We start from the raw sequence: 23153 nt of genomic DNA, 5'->3' as shown, positions 1-23153 counted from the left end.
TGCGATGCAGTGCCTTCGACCATTGCGCCACGCTGGAGGCCATTTACCACTAGTTTAGCAACCTACTCTAATTACCTGGCTCCATCTGCACCTTTATTTTAGAAACGCAATATCTTGTCTATTTACGACATTAAAATAAGCCCATTATGCACTTTCATCTACAAATAATCACACTTCCTAGACAGTTCACCTAAACCCTTCAATAGATAATTTTAGGTTCATTCTGAAATCCATCTATATAACCCAAGACACTGCGATAACCTTGTCTTCACATCACCAAATACCTCATCATCCCTCAATAACTTCAAGCAAACACTGGGGTCAGCCTGATAAACCAAACTACCCAGTAACCCCCTCCATGTAGCCCATTAGCTTCTGAAACTAGTTTCATTTATTTACCTAAGAGAGCATTTAGCTAGCTATATCTATGGGCTTTTATGGTTTTCGGTTGTGCGTAAGGTGCAGTAGCCTGTATGTATTAGATAATGGCAGAATCATTTCGGCTTTTTGGGCTTGGGCATTTTAAATGTTGTTTATTTAGGGTTCATAACATCTATTTAATATATGGCCCATCAGGCTCAGGTAGCATCAGGTTTGAATTTTCATGTTGATCAAAGCTACAATCAAATCCAGACATACTGTATTTATATGCTTTATTATGCGTTTGAATGGCACTACTGGGTTACCTGTTAGAAAAGGGATTTATTCACGGGATTGAACATTTGGAAAACATCAGGAAAATATTCAACCCTAAAACGCACACAAACATACACACACCCACACATCACACACCTCCTCACTCTGATTTGCTACAGTGCTGGGTGTCCAAGGTGACCAATCCAACTAGTTCCACTAAGGGACACAATTTCAAAAAAAGAGCTCCACCTCAGGGTTCGATCTCAGTCAATCCAAACAGAACCCAAAGAAAGCTTGAATCTCTAGATGCCTGGCAGCAGCTCGCTCAGCAGCACCTCCCTCTCCCCCAGCAGCACATCTCTCTTCAGACTGGTTCCCTTGTTCACCACCTTCATCTTCATGGCCAGGCTCTTGACCTGGGCGGCTGGCACCGCGTCAAAGAAGAAGTCCTCGTTGAACACGGGGTTCCTGCTGTTATTGATGATGCTGCTCCTCTGCTTCTGCTGCTTGCCCGGGTTCAGGTACAGAGACACGCAGCAGTTGATGCTCTTCACGTCCGTCTGTTTCTCGTACAGGTCCTCGGCGGCGAGCACTCGGACCCCCAGCCGGGCCGCCTCGGCATCATAGTGAGTGCTGAGCCTCAGCGTGCCACCTTTGTTGAGGTTGACCGAGCGCTCACGCTGGAGGAGGTCTGAACTCGCCCCCCGGAGCCGGTCCCCTTGCGTCCGCGGAAGGTAGGGGAAGGAGGGCAGCGTAGGCGGCGGCGCTGCAGGCTGGGGCTGGTGTCGGGCGAGCTGCACTCGTTTGTGGACAGGGATCTGCGGCGTGCCAGGGTATGCTTGGCACGAGATACCTGAGAGGGAGAAAAAAATCTGTGAAGGGAAGGGATGATTCTATAATATATCATATAGGGCCATATACACGAAATTCTGAGCTAAATGTATTTTAAAAACATGTACTTAAAGTGATCATCCTTAGATGTTAACATCCTTACTGTTTACCTTGGCCTGCGTCTCCTGTGTGATGGATCGGAGGAGGGAGGCGGAGCGGGTGAGGAGGGGGGGAGGTAATGGGGGAGGACTCGGCCGAAGAGCACGTGTCGCTCTCACCCCCACTGAAGTAGCGGAAGGGGTTGGGGACAGACGGGGTCAGGTGGTCCCCCGCCCGTTTGTGTCTCTGGGAGCACGGGGAGGTGCTGGTGTCTCTGTGGAAGATGGACTCCTTGCGGTGGCTGTGGGGGCTCTCCACCAGTGTGGAGAACCCATACGAGGTCTGGGCCTTGGGGACGTAAGACGTACACATGTCTGTCTGGGACTGTGGCTCTGCGTTGGTGTCTCCCCCCTCCCCTACCCTGCTCCCTGGATCGTCTGTGTTCTCAATCTGGATGATGTGGCGGTTAGCGGCCCTCAAAAGGATGCGGGTGTCCTCAGCAAGACGAGAGAGCAGGTGCGGGCTGCGGGGGTTCAGGTTGCAGCTGCCCTGGGTCTGGCTGCAGATGGTGTGCTCGGAGGTGTAGGGGCGCAAGGTGGAGTGGGGCTGGGGCTCCGACGTGAGGGACTCTGTCTCTGGGGGGCAGCAGATGAGTTTGTGGGGGATGAAGAAGTCGGGGATCTTACCGGGGGTGATGATGTTGGTGTGGATGGAGACGGGGTCTGTCTGGTTCTGCTGCTTGTCCCCCGCCAACGCAGAGTGACCGCCATGAGAACCACGGAACTTCTCCAGGAGCCACATGCTTCCCCCAGAGCCTGAAGTTAGCTCGCTGCAGACACAGAAGGAGAAAAAGTGATGATGTCATACAGTCACAGGTCGGTAGGAAACGACATCCCCTTGTGTCAACATGTAATTCAAACTGTGCATACAGAAAGATAAGAGTGGGAGAGGTCATAAAGGCAAATGTGGAAAAGTGGGTGGTTCTCAATAGCAAACAGGGGAAGTCGAAAACAACATTAGGCAACGTTCTCATTAGGTCCATTTAAGGGTTTCGGCGAGACCTTATCCAACTGACTTCTTGAGAACATTCTAGGAGCCGTAAAACATGCATTAACCCCGGGATCATTAGACAATGTTCAGTACAGGTCACGGTTTGGTCTCAGTATGACGTTATATAGTAATAAGGCATTTTGATGTCCATTAGGTAACATTACGAATAGGTTCCTATTTGGTTCTGTTAGGACGTTATCCCTGGGACATTCAATGACCACAATGGGACGTTTCATGCTAGTCAAGGGGATGTCACGTAAACGTTCCCTGGGGGACTTTTGTGTAGCTCCCTGTAAAAGTTACCAGGACTTCATTGAGGACCATGTCAAGACTTTTTTAGGACGTTCTCAGTACTTTAATTTTACTAGTCATTGGGAGGTCTTATGATGGTCCCCTGGGAACATTCTCTGGGGAACATTGTTTTTAAGTTTTTTAAGTGGGATGCTTTTCAGCTGAAATAGTGTAAAAAAATGTAATCAATAACCACGTTTCCATAAAACCATTTCATGCCGGTGAATTACCTGATGCATGAAAAAAAGTCAAGACCGGGCTCATGGAAACATGAAATGTCGGTACAATTTTATAAACGCAGACAAACAATTTGTTCGTTCGACATGGTGGGATCTTTCTGTGTCTAACTTGAAGTCAAGTGATGATATGTTGTGTGGTCTTCCTACTACGACTGTAAGAAAGCATGCACTTTATTAGGCTACAGATCAGTTAGGAACTTCACAGGGTGGTGAATATGCAAGGTGACGAGCTTGAAGCTCCTTTCCAATAAATATCCAGGATCTTATTCTCGTGATCGATGCTTGGCTGCCGTTTGACAATTACAAATAATTCCGCTCTTGTCCATAATAATCTCATAATATAGGTAGCCTACCCGCACTGTATCTGCGAGCTGTTGGCAAATCATGCAGTCTAATTAAAATGTGTCTGGCTAATAGGTCCAGGTGGACTAATGAGAACATGATAAGACTTTATTGATGTTATCCGGTCCTAAATAACAAAACAGTAATAAAACAAAGAATGAAGCATTTAGGTTTATTTGCTATAATTAGTGTAGGTCTCTGAAATATCTTAACATTAAACAAATCATGTTTTAAAATAAGTAAACTTAGAGTGTTTAGTTTTGAATGTTTTCCCCCTCCAGGCACTGACTTTCATCAACGAGAAGTTTCCCGTAAGTGCACATAACCTATCCAAGAGAGCGGCGTAATGGCCTGTAATTGTGCCCATCTGTTTAATGATTGCTTCCACCAAACGAAGAAACATGTGCATATCTAGTGAAATGTACACGGTTGCCTATAAGCCAGGATAAAATGTAACCATTCAGTTTGTAGCCTATTTCACATTATGCACCGTTGAACAACTTTTACGCGCTAAACAGAATACCTAGATTTAAGCGGGACGGTCCCTGATAGCAGAACAACTTGTAAAATAGACACAGACCGACTCACAGTGTCACTGATCGAAAAGCGGCGATGAGCCGACCGGTAGGCTGCAAGACAAACGAAGAACCTGTTGGATCACAGGAATTCACCGTTGGGCTGAAGTGTTTCCCTCCCACTCCTCCCGATAGAAATAGAAATTTGTTCAACTTCGCTCACATGCGTCTGTCCCTGTCCCCTTAATACTTTCCGTGATTCGCTTCACACGGGTTGCCTAACTAACCTACCTTCCGTCAGACAGAGTAACTGTGGGGGAAACAAACAATAATTGGGGCTCTAATGAGTCCACGTCTGGTTTACATATGGACCCTGCCCGCTGCCGCGCTCTCCATGGTGACGATAAGCCAATGGGAGGTTCCCAAAAAAACAAAAAAAGAGTCAGTAGAAACCATATTTATTCAAGCAAGTCAGCCATATCAGCTATACCTGTGATTACTGTATGCCTCGCTGTATGTCTCTCCCAAATGTCAATATGCCTTGTATACTGTTGTTCAGGTTAGTTATCATTGTTTTAGTTCACAATGGAGCCCCTAGATCCACTCTGCATACCCCTGTTACCTCCTTTGTCCCACCCCCACACATGCGGTGACCTCACCCATTACAACCAGCATGTCCAGAGATACAACCTCTCTCATCATCACCCAGTGCCTGGGCTCGCTGTACCCGCACCCCACCATACCCCTGTCTGCGCATTATGCCCTGAATATATTCTACCATGCCCAGAAACCTGCTCCTCTTATCCTCTGCCCCCAACGCTCTAGGCGACCAGTTTTGATAGCCTTTAGCCGCACCCTCATACTACTCCTTCTCTGTTCCGCGGGTGATGTGGAGGTAAACCCAGGCCCTGCATGTCCCCAGGTACCCTCATTTGTTGACTTCTGTGATCGAAAAAGTCTTGGTTTTATGCATGTCAACATCAGAAGCCTCCTCCCTAAGTTTGTTTTACTCACTGCTTTAGCACACTCTGCTAACCCTGATGTCCTTGCCGTGTCTGAATCCTGGCTCAGGAAGGCCACCAAAAATTCAGAGATTTCCATACCCAACTATAACATCTTCCGTCAAGATAGAACTGCCAAAGGGGGCGGAGTCGCAGTCTACTGCAGAGATAGCCTGCAAAGTAATGTCATACTTTCCAGGTCCATACCCAAACAGTTTGAACTACTAATTTTGAAAATTACTCTCTCCAGAAACAAGTCTCTCACTGTTGCCGCCTGCTACCGACCCCGTCAGCTCCCAGCTTTGCCCTGGACACCATTTGTGAATTGATCGCCCCCATCTAGCTTCAGAGTTTGTTCTGTTAGGTGACCTAAACTGGGATATGCTTAACACCCCGGCAGTCCTACAATCTAAGCTAGATGCCCTCAATCTCACGCAAATCATCAAGGAACCCACTAGGTACAACCCTAACTCTGTAAACAAGGGCACCCTCATAGACGTCATCCTGACCAACTGGCCCTCCAAATATACCTCGCGCTGTCTTCAACCAGGATCTCAGCGATCACTGCCTCATCGCCTGTATCCGCCACGGAGCCGCAGTCAAACGACCACCCCTCATCACTGTCAAACGCTCCCTAAAACACTTCTGTGAGCAGGCCTTTCTAATCGACCTGGCCCGTGTATCCTGGAAGGACATTGACCTCATCCCGTCAGTTGAGGATGCCTGGTCATTCTTTAAAAGTAACTTCCTCACCATTTTGGATAAGCTTGCTCCGTTCAAAAAATGCAGAACCAAGAACAGATACAGCCCTTGGTTCACTCCAGACCTGACTGCCCTCGACCAGCACAAAAACATCCTGTGGCGGACTGCAATAGCATCGAATAGCCCCGTGATATGCAACTGTTCAGGGAAGTCAGGAACCAATACACGCAGTCAGTCAGGAAAGCTAAGGCCAGCTTCTTCAGGCAGAAGTTTGCATCCTGTAGCTCCAACTCCAAAAAGTTCTGGGACACTGTGAAGTCCATGGAGAACAAGAGCACCTCCTCCCAGCTCCCATCCATGATTATCGAAAACTTCAATAAGCACTTCTCAACGGCTGGCCATGCCTTCCGCCTGGCTACTCCAACCTCGGCCAACAGCTCCGCCCCCCCCCCGTAGTTCCTCACCCAAGCCTCTCCAGGTTCTCCTTTACCCAAATCCAGATAGCAGATGTTCTGAAAGAGCTGCAAAACCTGGACCCGTACAAATCAGCTGGGCTTGACAATCTGGACCCGCTATTTCTGAAACTATCTGCCGCCATTGTCGCAACCCCTATTACCAGCCTGTTCAACCTCTCTTTCATATCGTCTGAGATCCCCAAGGATTGGAAAGCTGCCGCAGTCATCCCCCTCTTCAAAGGGGGAGACACCCTGGACCCAAACTGCTATAGACCTATATCCATCCTGCCCTGCCTATCTAAGGTCTTCGAAAGCCAAGTCAACAAACAGGTCACTGACCATCTCGAATCCCACCGTACCTTCTCCGCTGTGCAATCTGGTTTCCGAGCCGGTCACGGGTGCACCTCAGCCACACTCAAGGTACTAAATGATATCATAACCGCCATCGATAAAAGACAGTACTGTGCAGCCGTCTTCATCGACCTCGCCAAGGCTTTCGACTCTGTCAATCACCAAATTCTTATCGGCAGACTCAACAGCCTCGGTTTTTCGGATGACTGCCTTGCCTGGTTCACCAATTACTTTGCAGACAGAGTTCAGTGTGTCAAATCAGAGGGCATGCTGTCCGGTCCTCTGGCAGTCTCTATGGGGGTGCCACAGGGTTCAATTCTCGGGCCGACTCTTTTCTCTGTATATATCAATGATGTTGCTCTTGCTGCGGGCGATTCCCTGATCCACCTCTACGCAGACGACACCATTCTATATACTTTCGGCCCGTCATTGGACACTGTGCTATCAAACCTCAAACGAGCTTCAATGCCATACAGCACTCCTTCCGTGGCCTCCAACTGCTCTTAAACGCGAGTAAAACCAAATGCATGCTTTTCAACCGATCGCTGCCTGCACCCGCATGCCCGACTAGCATCACCACCCTGGATGGTTCCAACCTTGAATATGTGGACATCTATAAGTACCTAGGTGTCTGGCTAGACTGCAAACTCTCCTTCCAGACTCACATCAAACATCTCCAATCAAAAATCAAATCCAGAGTCGGCTTTCTATTCCGCAACAAAGCCTCCCTCACTCACGCTGCCAAGCTTACCCTAGTAAAACTGACTATCCTACCGATCCTCGACTTCGGCGACGTCATCTACAAAATGGCTTCCAACACCATACTCAGCAAACTGGATGCAGTCTATCACAGTGCCATCCGTTTTGTCACTAAAGCACCTTATACCACCCACCACTGCGACTTGTATGCTCTAGTCGGCTGGCCCTCACTACATATTCGTCGCCAGACCCACTGGCTCCAGGTCATCTACAAGTCCATGCTAGGTAAAGCTCCGCCTTATCTCAGTTCACTGGTCACGATGGCAACACCCATCCGTAGCACGCGCTCCAGCAGGTGTATCTCACTGATCATCCCTAAAGCCAACACCTCATTTGGCCGCCTTTCGTTCCAGTACTCTGCTGCCTGTGACTGGAACGAATTGCAAAATCGCTGAAGTTGGAGACTTTTATCTCCCTCACCAACTTCAAACATCAGCTATCCGAGCAGCTAACCGATCGCTGTAGCTGTACATAGTCTATAGGTAAATAGCTCACCCTTTTTCACCTACCTCATTCCCATACTGTTTTTATACTGTTTTTATTTATTTACTTTTCTGCTCTTTTGCACACCAATATCTCTACCTGTACATGCCCATCTGATCATTTATCACTCCAGTGTTAATCTGCAAAAATGTATTATTCGCCTACCTCCTCATGCCTTTTGCACACATTGTATATAGACTGCCCATTTTTTTCTACTGTGTTATTGACTTGCTAATTGTTTACTCCATGTGTAACTCTGTGTTGTCTGTTCACACTGCTATGCTTTATCTTGGCCAGGTCGCAGTTGCAAATGAGAACTTGTTCTCAACTAGCCTACCTGGTTAAATAAAGGTGAAATAAAAAAATAAAAAAATAAAAGATTGTAAAAAGGCAGCACTAAATAAGGCTGAATGCACTGTTTTGCTGACAGACAAGGCTCTGCTGATAGCCAGGTGTAGTATTGATTCACTCCATGGTGCTGAAAGGAAAGCTCAGCTGTCGGGGACAGCTTTATGGAGGCCCTAACCGTTTGTGGGCATAGTTTGTCACCGTTATAGTGCAATCAATGTAGTGTTATGTTTTGTAGTGGCTTTGCTGGCATGCGTCTAAAAAAAAAATGCAAATGTGTATGCACGGTTTCTAAATGAGGTCTCTGAAGAGTACAGAGAAAGATGACAGCGATAATGATTCTCATTCCACTTTTTCATATCTCAAGGAAATATACATGAGTATACTTTAACAAAAAGGCATATTTAACTTAGATGTCCACACAATTTACTTAAATATACTTTCCAAAAAGTATATGCTAAAAAAAAATGCATATTTACACAGCATCCTTTTCTGCAGGTACATTTTTGAAATATGTTTATCCTCATATTGACCTTACGTAAAATGTTCATGTTCCAACTGTACAACATTGTACTTTTAATGACATATCACACATTACACATTTATTTGAAATGTTCAATTATTACTTTCATGTAAACAACTAAAGTGTGGAATGTGAGTGGTGAACGTGAGGACCACGTGCGACAATCCCTCCCAGTAATTGGGGGACTTGTTTGTTGTCGAAGTGAGGAAAATGCTGTAAATGAAGAAGACTGTATTGTTTTTTTTTTATGAGCTGTTGAATATAATAAATACCCCTTTGATATCATACAAGCAAGCCAAAAACCTGTGAGTACAAATATGCACTTCACATCATAAAACTCATGTCATATACAGTGTCAGTGTTTAGGATCACTATGTTTGATGTACAGTCAGCAGATGACATAGGGTCATACCCTGGGTTTTTCTGAACAGAATGAGCATATTGTGAAGAAAAACATATCACCGCGGCACACGCAACAGAATGCACTTTCTGTGCGCACCGAAATGATGTGTTTCCCGGGAATTGCTTTGCCAATGCCTAACACTGTAGTATCATGTTTTATAACCTAGCTGGCCACGTTGGCAGTAGAACAAGGTTTCAAATGATGCCCACCTCACCCAGATTGCGATTTATAAATGGACCATTTTTGGATTGAGTAAACAACAGTCATTTGTGTGATTGCAGGGATGCGGGGTTGTGTTCCAAACAAAATAACCACAAGTGTGCTTGCTCTAGTTCCTCAACAACAGCTAGGAGAGTAAACTGCCTGTAGCTCAGGACCTGAAGTGAGGATATATGCATATACATTTGAAACGAAACACTTGTTTGTGGCAACGTTAAATTAATATAGGAGAATGTTACACATTTATTCTGGTAAAAGATGATACCAAGAAAAAAACATGTGTTTTTGTGTATTTTGTACCTTCATCTTTGAAATGCAAGAGAAAGGCCATAATGTATTGTTCCAGCCCAGGTGCAATTTTGGCCACTAGATGGCAGCAGTGTGTGTGCAAAGTTTTAGACTGATCCATTGAACCATTGCATTTCTGTTCAAATATTTTGTATCAAGACTGGCCAAATGTGTCTAATTGGTTTATTAATAGCTACTGTAAATTGGACAGTGCAGTTATATGAACAATAATGGAAGCTTTCTGCCAATATCAGATATTTCTATGTCCTGGGAAATGTTCTTGTTACTTATGCTCGTGCTAATCACATTAGCCTACATTATCTCAACTGTCCCGCTGGGGACCCACCGATTCTGTAGGGGTGCTCTTTTACAAGCATTCATTTTAGGATTGTCCAGGATCAATCAACTTGGGATTTTAGTAAAGGAAATATTCAAATTTGTTTAAGCAAAAAGTAGCTCTAAGATAGTTTGAAAACATTTACACTATTTACACTCTCTTTCTCTTATTGGAAAGGTTAACGTCATTAAAATTAATGTGTGGCCCAAATGTTTATATTTACTTCAATGTTTACCTATTTTTATTCCATAATCTTTTTTCAAATCACTGAACCAAGCATTCATGTATTTTATTTGGGATAGCAAGGTACCGTGGATTTGTAGACAATAATTTACAGAAGCCTAAGGCATTGGGTGGTTTAACTCTACCAACTTTTCAGACATTCTATTGGGCTGCAAATTTCAGAGCCCTTTTGTACTAGCTACAGACTGATACTAATAGCCCAAGACCACTCTGGATCCTGATCGAGTCTGAATCACGTAAACCTGCTGCACTTTCCTCTGTCCCGAGGCAAAAGGTGTGTCAACCCAATTGTAAAGCAGTCTCTTCAAATTTGGAATCATTTACATTTACATTTAAGTCATTTAGCAGACGCTCTTATCCAGAGCGACTTACAACGGAATCAGTTCCGTTTAGCCTTAGAGGCTTTCCCTATCAGGTCCAATCAGAACATTTGATTTCCTCCATCTTTAAATGATGAGGCTTTTGGCATCTGGCACTCACTAGGCCTCTCTTCACTGGCCCAATTATTCTTTGACAATACATTTGCCTCTTTTGCTCAGCTACAGGAAAAGTTCAGCCTCCCCAATCCCACTTCTTCCGCTATCTCCAGACTAGGAACTTTGTTAGATCCAACACCTCTTCATTTCCCAATAGGCCCGTGAGTCCAGCTATGGAGAGCATGTTTTTTAGCTAAACAAGCTTCCTAAGGGTGCAAATTCAGATATATACTGTATGCAATCATTTAATGACTTACACAACCCTTCTTTGGTGCATTGGGAAGACTCAATGGGAAAAGGATTTGAGGGAGGGACTTGGCGAAGACAGCTGGGAATCTGTGCTGCACATGGTGCATTAGTCCTCTTTTAGCACTAGACACAGCCTCATTCAATTCAAGGTGGTTCACCGTATCCACTGGTCCGGGGCCAAACTCTGAAGATTATTCTTTGATTTTGATCCTACCTGTGTTCAATGTAAAACGGAGGCAGCCACACTGTTTCATGTGTTTTGGGACTGTCATAAAACTGTCTGGTTTCTGGGAATTCTTATTTCAAATGTTTCTATGATATATATGGCGCTGTTCTAGATCCGTCTCCCCTTACAGCCCTTTTTGGAGTACGGCCCATAGGCAGCCCTCTGTCAAGAGTTCAGTCGGACACTGTTGCTTAACTCTTTTAGCTAGACGGCTAACACTCCAGAACTGGAAGATGGCGGATCCCCGATCTTATAACTATTGGGTGGGAGATGTGTTGTGCTCTCAGAAATTAGATTTTTTTTTTAAATGCAATACCCGAGTGGTGCAGTGGTCTAAGGTACTGCATCTCGGTGTAAGAGGTGTCACTACAGTCCCCGGTTCAAATCCAGGCTATATATCACATCTGGCTGTGATTGGGAGTTCCATAGGGCAGCACACAATTGGCCCAGCATCATCTGGATTTGGCTGTCAATGTAAATACAAATTTGTTCTTAATTAAAGGACTTGCCTAGTTAAATAAAGGTTGAATATAACACATGTAAATACTCTAGACTTTGGACTTGGGACTCCATTCCAGTTTTACTTTCTAAAATCCACTCTCTGATGGCATTGTTATTAAAACGAAAATAAATCTGTATTTAACACCCCTGTGATTTGCTGGTTGAAGGAGCATTTATTGTGTGTGTTTTTTTGGGGGGAGGTCATTGAGATCGGTGCCCATTGATTCTTATTGGATTTAACTTGTGGATGCCTTGTTCCTCTTTCCCTGTCAGAGACTAAACAATCATTTGTTTTGCTCTGTTTGGGAACAATGTAATTTTTTAAAAACGAAGAAAAAAAATGAAAACAAGCATTGTAAACTTTATTGTAAAATGTTGGTCTGGTGGATGGTCAGTCTGTGGCCATGACTGACTGAATGTGTGAGTGGTTGCATCCCTCGGCTGTTTACAGGAACAATGGCGAGGTGACCACTCAGTTCCAGTATTGCTCTTTAACCTCTGTACCCTTCTTCCCACTGTATTTAACTTGTCTAAATTATGGTCTCTTTATACTTATTCTTTATTTTTAATAAAACACATTCTAGTAAAGCATATCATATTATTCATATTGTGTTGTCTTATTATGTGTGTAAAACTGAACAAAACTTTTCCCCATGGCACATTTTCTGGCTGGCACCTGCATTGCCTTCATTGTTGTTTTCCGCACAAATAATAACTTTGAACATGTGTGTGTTCCTATCAAAGTAAGTGCCTTATTTTCTGTATATTGTCTTGTCGTTTCTACTGTAGCATACCGCATGCACTGTATGGAGCATAATGTATTTACTGTTTTATTCACGTTTTCAAGAACTGGTAGCAATTCATACATTCCAATTCTTACGTAGATTGTAATGGACACATATGATGTGTGTAAAATACTTTTTTTGAAGGTTTTTCCAGGTTGATAAGCTAATGCTAAGCTATTTGCCATTATGTTTTTATTGACATCATACAATGCACTCTGGTGATCACGTTAAGTGTCTAGCAGAACAAAGATCTTATAAGAAAATGAGGTGAAGGGATAGTTCACTCGACTCACTTATTGTGCTTTTCAAGAAAACTGGTCAAAGATCATTGATGTCAAAATCATGACATCAGTGATCTTCAGTTCAGAAAATCCGGGCTCTAGAAAGAACCCAGACTTCCCGAGCTGGAATGAACCCACTGAAATCTGAGATCTCCGACTTTCCAGTTCCCAGTTGTTTTGAAAATGGCATCAGATTGTAACTATGGTACCTTTTTAGCAAACTAGCTACCAAGCAAGAATTTTGCTATAGACTGTCTAGGAGTGGTCTGAGTGGGGAGGGGAAGACTGAAAATGAGCTGTTTTTGGCAGAGAGGTTTGGAACTCTCTTTGTTATTGGTCTATTAACCAATCTGCATGGTGATATCACCATGGAAACCAGAAACTCCCGCTCATGCACATCTGCTGATTAGAAGGTCCTGTGTGGATTGCATTTTCAACCAGCAACTATCAGGAAATAACAGTGATCCAATGTTTTCACACTTTTACAGCGGTAGTTTCATCAGCTGTTGTACAATGTGACATAAAACACAGGAGAAACCATATTTTTTTTATTGTACTGGGCCTTTGAGAAACAACGTTCTTCTGTGGGAATTTCAGTAATTCAGCATAACAATTGCTACAGATTTCCTCATGGTTCCATTTGAAGTCATGTTCTCAAATGTTTCAAAGAATGTTTCTTAACAATGTTCTTCTGTGGGAATTTCAGTACTTCAGCATCATGTTTCCTACATGTTTCCTGTGTTGTTCTATTTAAAGTCATGTTCTCAAATTGTTCAGAGAACAATAACAAAACTTCCCATGAAAACCACAACACTTTTGGGAACCCAGTTGGTGTCGCAACTGACTGTTGAGAGTTAGAAAAGCGTAATACACAAGGTGCAATTTTGAAAATGGGTCGTGCATCAGCAGTTTTCCACTTGTTATGTCAGTCTCTGACAGTCACTCAATTAGCCCACGTCAGCAGTGCTCTGCCTATACACAGAGGGGTCCCCGATAAACAGAGGGGGCCTATACACAGAGGGGTCCCCGATAAACAGAGGGGGCCTATACACAGAGGGGTCCCTGATAAACAGAGGGGGCCTATACACAGAGGGGTCCCCGATAAACAGAGGGGGCCTATACACAGAGGGGTCCCCGATAAACAGAGGGGGCCTATACACAGAGGGGTCCCTGATAAACAGAGGGGGCCTATACACAGAGGGGTCCCTGATAAACAGAGGGGGCCTATACACAGAGGGGTCCCTGATAAACAGAGGGGGCCTATACACAGAGGGGTCCCCGATAAACAGAGGGGGCCTATACACAGAGGGGTCCCTGATAAACAGAGGGGGCCTATACACAGAGGGGTCCCCGATAAACAGAGGGGGCCTATACACAGAGGGGTCCCTGATAAACAGAGGGGGCCTATACACAGAGGGGTCCCTGATAAACAGAGGGGGCCTATACACAGAGGGGTCCCCGATAAACAGAGGGGGCCTATACACAGAGGGGTCCCTGATAAACAGAGGGGGCCTATACACAGAGGGGTCCCCGATAAACAGAGGGGGCCTATACACAGAGGGGTCCCTGATAAACAGAGGGGGCCTATACACAGAGGGGTCCCCGATAAACAGAGGGGGCCTATACACAGAGGGGTCCCCGATAAAACAGAGGGGGCCTATACACAGAGGGGTCCCTGATAAACAGAGGGGGCCTATACACAGAGGGATCCCTGATAAACAGAGGGGGCCTATACACAGAGGGGTCCCTGATAAACAGAGGGGGCCTATACACAGAGGGGTCCCCGATAAACAGAGGGGGCCTATACACAGAGGGGTCCCTGATAAAACAGAGGGGGCCTATACACAGAGGGGTCCCTGATAAACAGAGGGGGCCTATACACAGAGGGGTCCCTGATAAACAGAGGGGGCCTATACACAGAGGGGTCCCTGATAAACAGAGGGGGCCTATACACAGAGGGGTCCCCGATAAACAGAGGGGGCCTATACACAGAGGGGTTCCCGATAAACAGAGGGGGCCTATACACAGAGGGGTCCCCGATAAACAGAGGGGGCCTATACACAGAGGGGTCCCTGATAAACAGAGGGGTCCTATACACAGAGGGGTCCCCGATAAACAGAGGGGGCCTATACACAGAGGGGTCCCCGATAAACAGAGGGGGCCTATACACAGAGGGGTCCCCGATAAACAGAGGGGGCCTATACACAGAGGGGTCCCTGATAAACAGAGGGGGCCTATACACAGAGGGGTCCCCGATAAACAGAGGGGGCCTATACACAGAGGGGTCCCTGATAAACAGAGGGGGCCTATACACAGAGGGGTCCCCGATAAACAGAGGGGGCCTATACACAGAGGGGTCCCTGATAAACAGAGGGGTCCTATACACAGAGATAAACAGAGGGGGCCTATACACAGAGGGGTCCCTGATAAACAGAGGGGGCCTATACACAGAGGGGTCCCTGATAAACAGAGGGGGCCTATACACAGAGGGGTCCCTGATAAACAGAGGGGGCCTATACACAGAGGGGTCCCCGATAAACAGAGGGGGCCTATACACAGAGGGGTCCCTGATAAAACAGAGGGGGCCTATACACAGAGGGGTCCCTGATAAACAGAGGGGGCCTATACACAGAGGGGTCCCTGATAAACAGAGGGGGCCTATACACAGAGGGATCCCTGATAAACAGAGGCCTATACACAGGGGGTCCCTGATAAACGGAACAGAGGGGTCCCCGATAAACAGAGGGGGCCTATACACAGAGGGGTCCCTGATAAAACAGAGGGGGCCTATACACAGAGGGGTCCCTGATAAACAGAGGGGGCCTATACACAGAGGGGTCCCTGATAAACAGAGGGGGCCTATACACAGAGGGGTCCCTGATAAACAGAGGGGGCCTATACACAGAGGGGTCCCCGATAAACAGAGGGGGCCTATACACAGAGGGGTTCCCGATAAACAGAGGGGGCCTATACACAGCTTGATGCCTTGATAAGCTCCTTTCCTGAGGACGGCTCACCTCTCACAGTTCTGGGCGACTTTAACCTCCCCACGTCTACCTTTGACTCATTCCTCTCTGCCTCCTTCTTTCCACTCCTCTCCTCTTTTGACCTCACCCTCTCACCTTCCCCCCCTACTCACAAGGCAGGCAATACGCTTGACCTCATCTTTACTAGATGCTGTTCTTCCACTAACCTCATTGCAACTCCCCTCCAAGTCTCCGACCACTACCTTGTATCCTTTTCCCTCTCGCTCTCATCCAACACTTCCCACACTGCCCCTACTCGGATGGTATCGCGCCGTCCCAACCTTCGCTCTCTCTCCCCCGCTTCTCTCTCCTCTTCCATCCTATCATCTCTTCCCTCTGCTCAAACCTTCTCCAACCTATCTCCTGATTCTGCCTCCTCAACCCTCCTCTCCTCCCTTTCTGCATCCTTTGACTCTCTATGTCCCCTATCCTCCAGGCCGGCTCGGTCCTCCCCTCCCGCTCCGTGGCTCGACGACTCATTGCGAGCTCACAGAACAGGGCTCCGGGCAGCCGAGCGGAAATGAAGGAAAACTCGCCTCCCTGCGGACCTGGCATCCTTTCACTCCCTCCTCTCTACATTTTCCTCCTCTGTCTCTGCTGCTAAAGCCACTTTCTACCATTCTAAATTCCAAGCATCTGCCTCTAACCCTAGGAAGCTCTTTGCCACCTTCTCCTCCCTCCTGAATCCCGCCCCCCCCCTCCTCCCTCTCTGCAGATGACTTCGTCAACCATTTTGAAAAGAAGGTCGACGACATCCGATCCTCGTTTGCTAAGTCAAACGACACCGCTGGTTCTGCTCACACTGCCCTACCCTATGCTCTGACCTCTTTCTCCCCTCTCTCTCCAGATGAAATCTCGCGTCTTGTGACGGCCGGCCGCCCAACAACCTGCCCGCTTGACCCTATCCCCTCCTCTCTTCTCCAGACCATTTCCGAGACCTTCTCCCTTACCTCACCTCGCTCATCAACTCATCCCTGACCGCTGGCTACGTCCCTTCCGTCTTCAAGAGAGCGAGAGTTGCACCCCTTCTGAAAAAACCTACACTCGATCCCTCCGATGTCAACAACTACAGACCAGTATCCCTTCTCTCTTTTCTCTCCAAAACTCTTGAGCGTGCCGTCCTTGGCCAGCTCTACCGCTATCTCTCTCAGAATGACCTTCTTGATCCAAATCAGTCAGGTTTCAAGACTAGTCATTCAACTGAGACTGCTCTTCTCTGCATTACGGAGGCGCTCCGCACTGCTAAAGCTTACTCTCTCTCCTCTGCTCTCATCCTTCTAGACCTATCGGCTGCCTTCGATACTGTGAACGATCAGATCCTCCTCTCCACCCTCTCCGAGTTGGGCATCTCCGGCGCGGCCCACGCTTGGATTGCGTCCTACCTGACAGGTCGCTCCTACCAGGTGGCGTGGCGAGAATCTGTCTCCTCACCACGCGCTCTCACCACTGGTGTCCCCCAGGGCTCTGTTCTAGGCCCTCTCTTATTCTCGCTATACACCAAGTCACTTGGCTCTGTCATAACCTCACATGGTCTCTCCTATCATTGCTATGCAGACGACACACAATTAATCTTCTCCTTTCCCCCTTCTGATGACCAGGTGGCAAATCGCATCTCTGCATGTCTGGCAGACATATCAGTGTGGATGACGGATCACCACCTCAAGCTGAACCTCAGCAAGACGGAGCTCCTCTTCCTCCCGGGGAAGGACTGCCCGTTCGTTCCATGATCTCGCCATCACGGTTGACAACTTCATTGTGTCCTCCTCCCAGAGCGCTAAGAACCTTGGCGTGATCCTGGACAACACCCTGTCGTTCTCAACTAACATCAAGGCGGTGTCCCGTTCCTGTAGGTTCATGCTCTACAACATCCGCAGAGTACGACCCTGCCTCACACAGGAAGCGGCGCAGGTCCTAATCCAGGCACTTGTCATCTCCCGTCTGGATTACTGCAACTCGCTGTTGGCTGGGCTCCCTGCCTGTGCCATTAAACCCCTACAACTCATCCAGAACGCGCAGCCCGTCTGGTGTTCAACCTTCCCAAGTTCTCTCACGTCACCCCGCTCCTCCGCTCTCTCCACTGGCTTCCAGTTGAAGCTCGCATCCGCTACAAGACCATGGTGCTTGCCTACGGAGCTGTGAGGGGAACGGCACCTCAGTACCTCCAGGCTCTGATCAGGCCCTACACCCAAACAAGGGCACTGCGTTCATCCACCTCTGGCCTGCTCGCCTCCCTACCACTGAGGAAGTACAGTTCCCGCTCAGCCCAGTCAAAACTGTTCGCTGCTCTGGCCCCCCAATGGTGGAACAAACTCCCTCACTACGCCAGGACAGCGGAGTCAATCACCACCTTCCGGAGACACCTGAAACCCCACCTCTTTAAGGAATACCTAGGATAGGATAAGTAATCCTTCTCACCCCCCAAAAAGATTTAGATGCACTATTGTAAAGTGGCTGTTCCACTGGATGTCATAATATATGCCATTTATCAGACGCTTTTATCCAAAGCGACTTACAGTCATGTGTGCATACATTCTACGCTGTTTCACGCCACCTTCTCTCTGCCCCTCTCTCTCTGACTCATGTCCTCTCCTCTGTTTCACACCACCTTCTCTCTGTACCTCTCTCTCTGACTCATGTCCTCTCCTCTGTTTCACGCCACCTTCTCTCTGCCCCTCTCTCTCTGACTCATGTCCTCTCCTCTGTTTCACACCACCTTCTCTCTGCCCTCTCTCTCTGACTCATGTCCTCTCCTCTGTTTCACGCCACCTTCTCTCTGCCCCTCTCTCTCTGACTCATGTCCTCCCCTCTGTTTCACACCACCTTCTCTCTGCCCCTCTCTCTCTGACTCATGTCCTCCCCTCTGTTTCACGCCACCTTCTCTCTGCCCCTCTCTCTCTGACTCATGTCCTCCCCTCTGTTTCACGCCACCTTCTCTCTGCCCATCTCTCTCTGACTCATGTCCTCTCCTCTGTTTCACACCACCTTCTCTCTGCCCCTCTCTCTCTGACTCATGTCCTCCCCTCTGTTTCACGCCACCTTCTCTCTGCCCCTCTCTCTCTGACTCATGTCCTCCTCCTCTGTTTCACGCCACCTTCTCTCTGCCCATCTCTCTCTGACTCATGTCCTCCCCTCTGTTTCACACCACCTTCTCTCTGCCCCTCTCTCTCTGACTCATGTCCTCCCCTCTGTTTCACGCCACCTTCTCTCTGTCCCTCTCTCTCTGACTCATGTCCTCCCCTCTGTTTCACGCCACCTTCTCTCTGCCCCTCTCTCTCTGACTCATGTCCTCTCCTCTGTTTCACGCCACCTTCTCTCTGCCCCTCTCTCTCTGACTCATGTCCTCCCCTCTGTTTCACGCCACCTTCTCTCTGCCCCTCTCTCTCTGACTCATGTCCTCCCCTCTGTTTCACGCCACCTTCTCTCTGTACCTCTCTCTCTGACTCATGTCCTCCCCTCTGTTTCACGCCACCTTCTCTCTGTACCTCTCCCCCCTTGTCTGTGTGTCTCCCTCTTCATCTAACTGTAATCCCTTTGCTGTATCCTTCCACCTCCCCAAAATCTGATTATTCATACCTCTTTCTCGTCTAACTCTTTTCTCACTCAGTGGAAAAATAAAGAAATAACTGTCTCTCCATGAATAAAATCAAATAAATCTCATTGGTACAGGACAAGTGGCCAATTATGGACTGTTTTTTTCACCCCCTGTTGCTATGTAAAGTCCAGGGGTTTGTGAGGCGACTGCTGCCTCCCACTAAGCACCATAGACTGGCGCTGGGGACAGATGAGAGAAAATGCCTTGATAAAGAACAAAAGGGAAGATGGATCTATGAAATTCTATAATTTGTTTCGTGGCCACATCCATAGATCTCTCTGTCTCTTGTAAGATCCACACAGATACAGAGCGTTTACACACAAACTACCTGTAGGCAAGCGCACACACAGAAGCGCTTATTTACATTCCTTTGTGAAACAAGACCGGCAAAATGTTCCAGGGGTATTTTCTTTCAGGACTCCTCCGTGCAACCTTTATAAGAAAGCATCTAAATTCAGTCCACCGTATCTGGATAAACATAATCCTTTCATTAGCAACCCAGTTATCTTTTTACTTCAGAAGCACAGGCCATAGGTTACTATCTACACTATATATACACACAAAAGTATGTGGACACCCCTTCAAAATGAGTGGATTCAGCCATTTCAGCCACGCACGTGGCTGACAAGTCTAGATAATCGAGCACACCGCCATGCAATCTCCATAGACAAACATTTGCAGGAGAATGGCCTTTACTGAACAGCTCAGCGACTTTCAACATGACACCATCATAGGATGCCACCTTTCGAACAAGTCAGTTGGTCAGATTTCTGCCAAGCGTTGGCTGGAGAGGTGTAAAGCTCACCGCCATTGGACTCTGGAGTGGAGGTACTATGAAACATGTTCTCTAGATTGATGAATCACGCTTCACCATCTGGCAGTCCGACAGACAAATCTGGGTTTGGCGGATACCAAGAAAACGCTACCTGCCCCAATGCATTGTGCTAACTGTAAAGTTTGATGGAGGAGGAATAATGGTCTGCGTTTTTTCATGGTTTGGGCCCCTTAGTTCCAGTGAAGAGAAATATTAACGCTACAGCATACAATGACATTCTGGATGATTCTGTGCTTCCAACTTTGTTGGCAACAGTTTGGGGAAGGCCCTTTCTTGTTTCATGACAATGCCCCTGTGCACAAAGCGAGGTCCATACAGAAATGGTTTGTGGTGATCAGTGTGGAAGAACTTGACTGGCCTGCACAGAGCTCTGACCTCAACTCCAATCAAACACCTTTGGGATGAATTGTAATGCCGACTGCGAGCCAGGCCTAATCGACCTCACTAATGCTATTGTGGCTGAATGGAAGTCCCCACAGCAATGTTCCAACATCTACAGTTGTTGGGCACTTACCAGAAGAGTGGATGCTGTAATAGCAGCAAAGGAGGGACCAACTCCATATTAATGCCCATGATTTTGGAATGAGATGTTTGACGAGCAGGCATCCACAGACTTTTGGTCATGTAGTGTACATCTAAGGCTATATACCTTAAAGATTGAATCGGCCTTAGAGGAAACTGCTCCACTGTTCGCTCCCAGCACTTTTGTTATCGTTTTTGTTTTGTTGCTGAAACTAAGGTGAAAGAGAAGATTCCGCTGTTCTATCACGTGTGCGATGAAGTCGGAGAGGGAAAAAAGTTGTCCGCTGTTTATGCAGTAACTTCTTCGTTGTTGCAATATCACAGAACAGATGTGGCCGTTTCACCAAGTAAGGATTCCAGATTTAAGAGAAAACACAACACTTTATCTGGTTGCTTGAATCACTTTATTGCCAACATAGTTGTTCTTGCCATTGGTGTTTACATAGTTAGTTCATTATTAACGATCAGCTCCGTCTCATTCTGTGTGTTTGTGTGCCATCGACGCAGGCAATCCTTGGACTTGTTTAATTCATCTCAGAGATCAACATGTAGATTATTTCAAGAGACAATTAAAAGTTTGTTGACAACTGGAACACCAGACAAAATCGAATGCTGATCTGGTTTACTTTTTCAAGTGGGTTGTCTTGACTTTAGGCTGCCACATGACTCGACTTTAGGCTGCCACATGACTTGACTTAGGCTGCCACATGACTCGACTTTAGGCTGCCACATGACTTGACTTTAGGCTGCCACATGACTTGACTTTAGGCTGCCACATGACTTGACTTTAGGCTGCCACATGACTTGACTTTAGGCTGCCACATGACTTGACTTTAGGCTGCCACATGACTCGACTTTAGGCTGCCACATGACTTGACTTAGGCTGCCACATGACTTGACTTTAGGCTGCCACATGACTTGACTTTAGGCTGCCACATGACTTGACTTTAGGCTGCCACATGACTCGACTTTAGGCTGCCACATGACTTGACTTTAGGCTGCCACATGACTTGACTTTAGGCTGCCACATGACTTGACTTTAGGCTGCCACATGACTTGACTTTAGGCTGCCACATGACTTGACTTTAGGCTGCCACATGACTTGACTTTAGGCTGCCACATGACTTGACTTTAGGCTGCCACATGACTCGACTTTAGGCTGCCACATGACTCGACTTTAGGCTGCCACATGACTCGACTTTAGGCTGCCACATGACTCGACTTTAGGCTGCCACATGACTCGACTTTAGGCTGCCACATGACTCGACTTTAGGCTGCCACATGACTTGACTTTAGGCTGCCACATGACTCGACTTTAGGCTGCCACATGACTCGACTTTAGGCTGCCACATGACTTGACTTTAGGCTGCCACATGACTTGACTTTAGGCTGCCACATGACTCGACTTTAGGCTGCCACATGACTCGACTTTAGGCTGCCACATGACTTGACTTTAGGCTGCCACATGACTCGACTTTAGGCTGCCACATGACTCGACTTTAGGCTGCCACATGACTTGACTTTAGGCTGCCACATGACTTGACTTTAGGCTGCCACATGACTTGACTTTAGGCTGCCACATGGGTGAACACTGAGTGTTCCTTCCCTGCTCCGGACTCCTCCAGACATCTCCTCTGGGTCCATACTTATTCTGTGTGTTCTCTGTATTTGCTTTGGGCTGTACAGATTTATCACCGCAGCTCTGCTAGCACAGCACTGAGCTATCCTTAATTTACTAGTGTGTGTGTGTGTGTGTGTGCGTGTGTGCGTGTGTGCGTGTGTGCGTGTGCGTGTGTGTGTGTGTGTGTGTGTGTGTGTGTGTGTGTGTGTGTGTGTGTGTGTGTGTGTGTGTGTGTGTGTGTGTGTGTGTGTGTGTGTGTGTGTGTGTGTGTGTGTGTGTGTGTTATACACCTCTGTTTCCTACAGGCCCTTCCCAGCTGGACTTGTTTTCACATGGCTATAAAGGAGCTATAAACTCTGTCAAGGATGTTTCCATTCCCTTTCAAATATAATTTGATACAATATCTCCCTTCTCATTGCCTTGGAAAATACTACACCCCTGGGCGGCAGCGTAGCCTAATGGTTAGAGTGTTGGACTTGTAACCAAAAGGTTGCGCGTTCAAATCCCTGAGCTGACAAGGTACAAATCTGTCATTCTGACCCTGAACACTGTTCCTAGGCCAGTCATTGAAAATAAGAATGTGTTCTTTAACTGACTTGCCTAGTTAAATAAAGGTTAAATAAAAAAAACATAGGAATGCTCATGAAACAATGCCATTAATACTATTCATTAAAGGTAAATGTAGTAGTCTGTGATACCTTCCCTTTATAAGAGACTCCTCATTGACAGGGCTGGATATTGCACTGGAGCACTGGGAGAAGACGACATCCCCGCCATAAACCATTCTGATCCCTCAACATCTACATGAACAAAACGCCTGCTGCAGTTGCTTGATCCTTGGAAAAATCTATTTTCATTCATTCACAGACAAACCAGAGCTCAAGCAGAAAACCTGTGAAGCTCAAATATTTAAACACATTCATA

At 46.9% G+C, this 23153-nt stretch overlaps 1 pseudogene; it reads right to left on the bottom strand.

Annotated features, from left to right (window-relative positions):
* Window positions 1–636: 636 nt before the first annotated feature.
* LOC118395154 (C2 calcium-dependent domain-containing protein 4C-like) lies at window positions 637–4401 on the bottom strand (annotated as a pseudogene).
* Between the last annotated feature and the right edge of the window lie 18752 nt (window positions 4402–23153).

This window comes from Oncorhynchus keta, chromosome 15, assembly GCF_023373465.1.
Source record: "Oncorhynchus keta strain PuntledgeMale-10-30-2019 chromosome 15, Oket_V2, whole genome shotgun sequence".
Lineage (NCBI taxonomy): Eukaryota > Metazoa > Chordata > Actinopteri > Salmoniformes > Salmonidae > Oncorhynchus > Oncorhynchus keta.
The sequence above is the reverse complement of the archived record's forward strand: the minus strand, read 5'-3'. Positions and strand labels throughout refer to the sequence as shown.